Raw genomic sequence first — 8,270 nt, forward strand, 5'->3', positions numbered from 1 at the left:
ACAATTCTGTCTCCTTCCTGCTTAACGGATGCTTAACTATTTTAAGCATGATATAAGGTATGGATCAGTTCTGTATATTACATCTGTATAGGCATATGTAAGTATCTTTATAACGTGAAAATACAAATGTACCATATCTATATTTTTTACATTACCCAGACTGCATTTTAGAACCTTTAACATGACTATTTACCATCTTCACATGTCAATTTTTTATCACTGCTACACGTTTTTACAGCATTTATATACCGGTAATAATTACTTAATTCTTAATACATACATACAGGCAATTCATTATACCAGAAGTTTTATAAAGTCAGTGTAGTCACATGACCACATTGAGATTAGGCATTCTTTAATATTACCATATCTTTGTTTTTACATAATTCTTACAGGATTATATAGATTTATACAACTTTTATTTAAGTTCAACTTGAATGATTAGATTGTTAAGCATTGTATAACTGATCTAGATATTGATAGACTGTTGAGTAATAATATATATATTGTATTGTTAGATTAATTGTTGGGTAATAACATATATATTGTACTGGATTGTGATCAAAGTTGGTACTGTAAATTTTGTTTGGAACATTAGCTGCGCATGCCATCTTTCAAGACTATTTTCAAAATCGAAATAAAATATGTCAAACTGTGATTTTCTCTTGAATAAAATCATTGTTTAGGATAAATAATTTCTTAACTCTAAAATCTATGTTAATTAGCTATAGTGCTGGCCTTAGAATTCTGCTTAATTAAGTATGCTTAGAGGATTTGATAAACATTTTAGAGAAATAAAAACTGAAGTACATTGTAGCTTGATGAAATAGTAAGATTATAGATATAGTTTAACATATTGAAACATGTGATAGCTTATATGTGCAAGTTGTTTAAAATGTATTTTTAAAGGAACAAAGTTTGTTGAAAATTCTCTTTCAAATGCTGTGTAATATCAATGTTTGTTAATATACAGTTAAAATGGCATGATAATGATGTGATCAAAAGTAGAAATTTTAAAACTGATAGAAAGATGAGTCCGTTATTCATATTTATTAAAAGATACATATCAAAGCCATTCAAAGGTAACTTTAAAAAAGATGAAAGGCAGAAATAAGGTACATGTCATTATGACATAGATTTATTTCTTTAAACAGTATCGAACATTAAGGGGTATCTTGATAAGATAGTCTGAAAATTCATTTCAAGGTTGTTCTTGCTTATATTATTCTATACTTTGTTAAAAAAGTTTTTTGTTATTTTGCGATTGTGATCATATTATATACAGTTAACGTTAACAACTGTTTCATTATTAGTTATCGTATATAAATTTTCTAGAGTACTATAATTTTTTCGCATGTTTTTGAAAATGTTTAGTATTAGTAAACAATCACTGCCAGGTCCAGTTTAGAAACAGGGGCTTTCAAGATAAAGCGATGTAAATGGCATGATAAGTATTATTTAAGATAAAAACTGACTGGGTAATGACAGAGTTAAATTGACAGAAGAAAATACAGTGCAACCCCTTTATAGTGGCACCACTGGCAAAATTGAAATATTTTATATTGTCATAGAGAGGTTGTCACACTTGAGAGAGTAATTTACTTAGAATTTTATAGAATTGGGAAAAAATCTGTCACTATAGAGAGACGTTTTCTCTTCAGAGATGTCGTTTCATAGAATTGGGAAAAATCTGTTTGAAAAGAGGCGTCTCTTCAGAGATGTCGTTTTATAGAATTGGGAAAAATCTGTCAGTGTAGGGAGGCGTTTTCTCTTCAGAGATGTTGTTTTATTGAATTGGGAAAAATCTGTCATTGTAGAGAGGCGTTTTCTCTTCAGAGATGTCGTTTTATAGAATTGGGAAAAATCTGTCATTGTAGAGAGGCGTTTTCTCTTCAGAGATGTCGTTTTATAGAATTGGGAAAAATCTGTCATTGTAGAGAGGCGTTTTCTCTTCAGAAATGTCGTTTTATAGAGGTTATACTGTTTACATAATGGCAGCTTCCCTGGGAGATTCTTTTCACTGTAGGTAGAACTAGGTTACTTGTGTGTGTCCAGTTTGCAAGTTTTATTTTAGTATCATAAAATGTTTGTATTAGATATTGTGATGAGAAAATTCTACTTTTTCACAGGGCACAATGATTAAATGTTCTTATTTATGCTTTAGCTTTATTTTATAGGCATTTATGGCTTTTTTATTTGCTTACAGCTGTGGTATATAAGTTGAATATATTGAGTGAAATATCCCTTTTGTTGTTTTTTTTGTCCCGCTTTTTTATGTACAAGTATTTTATGGTATATTTTTCAATTATCAGTTATTAATTTATTTAGTTTAAAGTCTCCTTCGCAGACTAGTACACCTCCTGAACAGTAGTAAAAGAAAAGCTGAAATTTTAACATGCATATAATGTAGATATAGAAAAAACCTCTTGTGTAGCGCTTCATGATCACAGATACATTGTACAATGTTTTAAACTCCAAAAAGAGACTTGACAAGTGTTTTATGAATGTGTATGCCTGAGTTCTATTGTAATTTTTATGTTCTGAATGTTGACACCTTGGATGCTTACAGTGACTGTAAAATTGATGTTGTCCTGCTTGCTAATCAAAATTGTTAAAAAAACTGGCATTGTTTTCAATATAAACTAGCTGATTAACTTTAGCCTGCTGGTGGCAAGTGATTTTGCCTTTGCAGCTAGTGCAGACCAAGATCAGCCTGCACATTTGTGCAGTCTGATCTGCACTGTTTGCTATTCAGTCAGTAAACTTTCACCCCTTTGAATAACAAATGATACTGCCAAAATTGAATGATAGACCAGTCAATTTTAGAAATTTAGCAGGGTAAAGGTCGATGTATTGAGTTGTCTCTTCAAAAATAAATCCGTTGTACAAACCTAAGATAGTTTTATCAGTGAAGACACAAACATAGATTAATTTTCAAAGTGCACAAATATGCTGTGTATTACATGATTTTTTAATGTGTATGTTGCAACCTTTACTTGATCAAAGTAGATAATGGTTTATTGACATTGTTTTGTTATTGTCAGTGTCAACAAAAATCATGTTTGATGCAATGCATTAGTTTTTAATATATTTATGGCTTCTTGACCATCTAAAGAGAATGTTCATAATATATATATCTTTAATGTAATGCGTTGAATGGATTGAACACAAAGAATTTTTGTGCTATTATTTTTGAGATTGTGATTAGAAAAAGGTCAATTTGTTGGCTTAGAATTTTAGTAATGATGCCTATTTAAAAGTTTGATAAATCCATAATATTAATGATCCATTTTACATTGTTATACATGATGCAGAGTTGTTCCCTTTATAAGTAATGGTCTTCTACATTGTTACAGTTAATATAGAGTTGTTCCCCTTGTTAGGTCCAGTGTGGTCTTTTTAACATTGTGATAGTTGCTGTAGAGTTGTTCCCCTTGTTAGTTATAGCAAAGTGTGATAGATATTTAATTCTTTTGTTTGTGATAATCATAATGGGCCAAATATATAAATGCTTATTCCCTCTGGCCTATCAGCTTTCGTTTATTACTGTAGTTTTATATGATAAAGGGCCTGATTTCTCAATGGGGCCTTTGTGGCTACACGGTCAAGGTCACTGACTTTGAAACACTTGCCCATCACCTGTGTGGGTTCGAACCTATAGAACCCATCCAGCTGACTTGCAACAACAGACATGAGCTACAAAGCTTTTGTGTGACAAAGCTTGGTATCTAGTAACCGATACTTACCTGGGCTTATTTTACCTTCCAGTACAACTCCTTAAATGCTGAGTGACAAGCAAGGGAGCTACCAGTACCATTTTTCATGCCTTTGGTATGACACGGCAGGGAATGGAAACCCCAACCTCCCACACTTAAAGCAGAATCTCTACCATTGAACTATCGAGGCGGACCAAACAAAAAAGGCAGTAACTGATTCCTGAAAAGCTGTTATCACTTTGAAATCCTTTATAAAAGATGTAAAATGATAAATGAGCCGCGGCATGGGAAAACCAACATAATGGCTTTGCGACCAGCATAGATCCAGACGAGCCTGCGCATCCGCGCAGTCTGATTAGGGTGCATGCTGTTCGCTTTCAAAGCCTATTGCAATTAGAGAAACTGTTAGTGAACAGCATGGATCCTGACCAGACTGCGTAGATGCGCAGGCTGGTCTGGATCCATGCTGGTCGCAAACCCACTATTTTGGTTTTCTCATGGCGTGGCTCAAATGTACTTTACTGAATAGCAAAATGGACACTTCTTTTTCCTGTAAGTAATTGTTTTATCATAAACAAATACAACATATTCAGGCAAAAAAGTATCTATAAAAATGTAAATGACTACAAAGTAACAAAATTGCCAGGGGGAGTAAACATTATTTTTTTACCTATTTTTTTTCTTTCTAGATGTTTAATAATAGGTTGCATAGAGTCAGTGTCAATGAATTTTTGCCAATATTAAAATAATGTTGTGGCAGCAAAGAAACTTGCATCATTAAAAAATATTGATACATTTTTCGAAAAAAAGTTCAACCATTTTTGTAAATGCAATTTTTGTAAATGCAAGTTCATCTTTTTCTATTAACATTTTATCATTTTGAGCACAGGACTTTGGGCAAGTTTGTAAATGTAGCATTGTAATTATGCCATTATAAAATTTTTACACATGTATGGCATTTTATCATCAAATAGGCATGCATTTTATCATTAGAACATTTGCATATCTTACAAACATTTGTTAAATTTTGCCATCCATCGACAAACATTTTTCAGACTTCACCATCCAATGTCAAACATCAGGTTTAACTTCAGCTCCATGTTTATTGACTACTTTCTCATTTTGTGATGTATTAATTTTCTTTCACCCTGTAGTACTACAGTGGAAATAAAAGTAAAAAAAAATCAGTATGTTATATTTTTATTGAAATGTTAGAAATTGAAATAAAGACCCTTTCTATCAAATAAATAATTATCATTACATGTTCAACTTTGTCAGTTGTTGGAAAACATTGAACAGTAGTGTTTTGAGTAAAAAACAACAACAACAAATAACAAGAAAGCAATTTTCCCCTCTAAATCGGGATTAATTTGCAGACATGTCGAGATATTAGGCATTATTGTCAGCTGTTATCTCATTCATACCCAAAAGTCATCCCGATTTTGAAAGTCTAATTTCAGCCCTTTCACAGTATTTAACGCTCCTGCTTCGAGTTCCATTTCCTCATCATTTGCTCTTCTTACTGTTGATGAATGGTGTACAAAAGATCTCCTACACAACATCGCAAAGTCATATCTGAAAGTAGTTTTCATCATACAGTACAACAGTACGTTGATGGCATTACTTAAATACAAACATCCATAAGACGTCACTGAAAGAATTCGAAGATTGATAGCGTCCATTTCGATTATGTCAAAACGTACGAGAAAAGTTAATACCACAGGAACGTCTGTTATTAAGTGCATCAAGTTTATGCCTACGATCAACTTCGCTGTGCTTTTTATGTTTCTGGTAAGAATTCGATGCACAGATGTAGAATACCTCATTTCACACAGTTTAATTACAATTATTAAGTCACAAATTATAAATATCAAGACTGGAAGAGCAACATAAAAACCTATACTTGATGAGTATTTTAAAACTGTTATTATTTGCGTCTGTGACTGGCTTTCAACATTGCAGTTCTGAACACTTTTCCCATGCCACTTCATTGTGACAAGATCAGCAGAGAGGCTTATGGGAATATTTAAGCCTGTTAGCAGAAGAGCAGTTGAGACAAAAACTAGACACGCACATCTGGTTTTATCCTTTCGGTGGTAAAATAACACCGGAAAACATAATGCAGTTGTACATTCAACAGACATTGCAACAGTTACCCAAGCAGAAAGCTGTACTCCAAAGTACGCCATAAAAATCATGAATTTGCAAAGAAATCCATTCAATGTGCGCAAGTGAATACTATTTTCCGGGACAAAATTTAGCATACTGTCCATGCCTGGTACCAAAAGAACAAAAAGATCGCACACAGCCAGAATCTTGAAATAGGATGCAAAGACACTTGTCCGACACCTGGCACCTTTCGACCATACAATAACTGAAATAATGTTTCCAGTTGTTCCCAATGTTATAACAACACACAATAACACAAACGTTAAATTGTAAAAATCCTCAACTTCCATTTTAAGTGCCCAATGTAAAACAGTAGTTCTATCTGTATCTTTATAATGCATTAAATATAAATTTCTGTTGTTTATTTGGTAGCAGATCATAATAAGTCGAGACTTTTTCCATAGCAATGTTATAAACTGTGTGGATCAGGATATTTATGAACGATTCTGTAATTTCTTACAATTAATATATCATAATGTAATACAAGTATTCATTCAGACCAATACTGCTCACCTGATTTTATTAGTAATGGGAAGTTAAAAAATGTTGGAACTGACTGGCCTTAGTTCACAGAAACATTTTTAATAAAATTCCAGAAACAGGAAGTATGAGACTTGTATCTGTCAAGATATTCTCTTGCAAATAATTTAATTTAGCTTTTGACCATAAAAATGTCAACCTTGATAATATGAGTACAACATTCATCTATAACGGTTTGTCCAATCGAACAAAATTTTCACGGCTATACTGTATATAGTTAGAACCTGGAACTGTAGTTTGGTTAATGGGCACACTTAACATATATAGTTCAACTTTGTTTGCTCTAACTTGACAGGACATGCAAAATTAGTTCCAGTTATCAGTAGTTTGTGCCGTAGAAAATTACACATCATATAGGGATATTGCCAGGACCTGACAATGAGTTTGAGCGAATGGTGGCATTCAAATTATTAGTTCGAGTGAAGGAAGTTCGACTGTATATACAAATCAAATTCCTTTCTCCATAAAAACTGTGATTAAAATATTCATCCCAAAATCTTGTAAGGAACAAAGAACAGGTTCAAGGTTATGTAATAAGAGTTTGGAGACCAGTTTATGAAAGCTGCTTTGCTGTTGGTCAATTTGAAGACTGAGCTCAGAATCAACCAGTCGGATTTTGTTTTGCAATCACTTTTTATAAGCCATGCAACTCGAATATTTACAACACCATTTACTGTGAAAATATTGGAAGTTACAAACAGTTCTACCTCCTTGTTATTGCCCATAAGTTTTATTTTCATTTTATATCAAATCACCATTTTGCATAATCAAAGTCCCATAAGGCTTTAAATTTTATATTGAAAATATATGATAAAGCTGTCCAAATAGATGTTATGCATAATTACCTGGTAGGAGAGGCACTACTTGAAATACTGCACACTTGTACATTAAGAGCTGTAAAGGGAGGTTATCAAAAACAATGTATTCAATAAAACTTTGTAATATGTTTAATTGTTAATCAATATTCAAACCTTTGACAAATGTTAGAGAAAACAATTACTGAGAATATGATTTCGAAAGAAATGAATATATTTTATGTTCATAATAAAAAATGTGGCAGCCGCATCGTGAACAAAGGCATTATGAGCCTTTAAATTGAAATTGTGTAGTCAATATCTCTCAAAATGAAGAACAAAAACAATTTAATATGACATGACACTATGTGACAGACTTGTGAGTCAAGCGGCCTTGACACAAAAAATGTTATGCAAAAGCTATACAAAACAAGAGGGCCATGATGGCCCTATATCGCTCACCTGTTATCATTGCACTTGAGGACAAGAAGGTCCTCAGAAAAAATATCTAAGTCCAAAGGACAGTAACAACAAAGGGAAGAAATTTAACCAAAAAGAAAAAAAAATTCTTACAAGGTATAGATATGTCAAAATACACCTAAAAATTGGAGGTACCATCCATGTTGTACCACAGAAAAGTGGTCTCGGTTTTTCCTTACGGCCAATAATAAAAAAGTTACTAAAAATAAGCTATTTATAGTAACGTAAAAGGGAAGTAATTAAAAAAAAAAAATATTGTAAGTGAACAAAAGAAGGATCTGCCAAATAAATCTGTTGACATAAATGAAATTTCAGATCAGTATCTTCATTAGTTACGGAGATATACCCATTTTAATTTGAAATAAAGGGAGGTAATTTGACATAAAATCAGTCCATAGTTATCTACCCTGATTGGCTCAGTCCAACTAACAACAATAATGAAATTTCAAGTAAGTCCTATAAGTACTTACTGATATAAATCCATTTTGATTACAATCAGGGGAGGTAATCAGATATAAAATAACTCTGAACCTATGCTTGGATCTGATTTGTCATGGAATCCAAGAATTAT

The sequence above is a fragment of the Mercenaria mercenaria genome, chromosome 2 (assembly GCF_021730395.1).
Source record: "Mercenaria mercenaria strain notata chromosome 2, MADL_Memer_1, whole genome shotgun sequence".
Lineage (NCBI taxonomy): Eukaryota > Metazoa > Mollusca > Bivalvia > Venerida > Veneridae > Mercenaria > Mercenaria mercenaria.